Source organism: Formica exsecta, unplaced genomic scaffold (assembly GCF_003651465.1).
Source record: "Formica exsecta isolate Colony F162 unplaced genomic scaffold, ASM365146v1 scaffold102, whole genome shotgun sequence".
Lineage (NCBI taxonomy): Eukaryota > Metazoa > Arthropoda > Insecta > Hymenoptera > Formicidae > Formica > Formica exsecta.
This window is the reverse complement of record NW_021848359.1, coordinates 231753-233011: the sequence shown is the minus strand read 5'-3', so window position 1 is coordinate 233011 and position 1259 is coordinate 231753.

Below are 1259 nucleotides of genomic sequence, written 5' to 3'. Positions count from 1 at the left end.
TCCAAGAAGTCACACCCTCTAATTGTAACGTGCGGTTAACAAAACCGTCTGATAACGCAGCGATAAATTGCGTACAAGCAATTTTATCTCTCACCTCGTGTGAGCATTCGGAGTAAGCCAATCGCGAGAGACGTTCCAAATCTGCGCCCAATGTAGCTAGATCTTCAGAATTTTTTTGTTTTCTATTAGTGAATTGCATATAATATGTCTGGGCTAAATGCCCTTCCCCAAAACGCAATTCCAACCTTGATTTTAATTCCTCGAACTTTAAATTCTCTATCTCACAAATTCCATCTAATACGGAACGCGCTTGTCTCCTTAAACATGACGCTAACGCGACCGTTTTAACCGAATCGGACCACATATTCGCCCGTGCTATCAGATGGAATTGAGCGAAGAACTCTCGCAAAGGAACACTTCCGTCAAAAATGTCAGGCTTCAATTTATAACCGACTTCATTATTTAAATTTCCGCACTCAGTTCGCTCTAATATCTCTCTATTATTAAAATGACTTAGCTGGTTATTGGTGTAGTCCAGCTGTCGCATCCTCTCCTCCATTCCACGAAGCATTTCATCACGCTGATGTAACTGTGCCTCGTAGTCAGCTCGCTGCTGTATGCGTTCCTCGCGTAGCTGTCGGATCTCTCTCAGCGCAGATTGGAGAGTAACCGCCTCCAAAGACGGTCCTGATGTCGCAGCTTCCGTTGCCATCTCTACGGTACGGAGCGGAGTCCCAGCTCGAAGTCTTTTCCGTGTCGTGACTCCAGTGGAATCTTGCTGGTCAGTTCCCGTAGCCATAGCTCGTTGTGTGCTCTTATCCCGGACGAGCCCCCAAAATGTTGCGTCCGCGGGCTATCTCGATATATCTCGAACACGCGAAGCACAACCGTCACTCGCGCACCACGCCGTAAAAGAAGAATACACTTTATTAGAAAGAACAAAAGGAACTTTAATAATAACACAATTGAACAAGGAACACAGAATGGGTAATAACGGTCGTATCTCATCAAATATGTCCGCCCGGAAAGACATCCGTCGCGAGACTCAAGATGGCCGATCTCTCCCATGATGTCCGCCGTTGTTTAACAACAACCCTTAGCAACGTTTTCCCGGAGACGAATACAGCAGATTCATGAATAACCGCCTTAGACGACCCGCAGGGACGCAACAATATACAGGGTGAGTCATTTTAATTAACGCACGCAAATATCTCGTAAAGTAAGCAAGATGGAAAAAAATGTTTTATACAAAAGTTGTA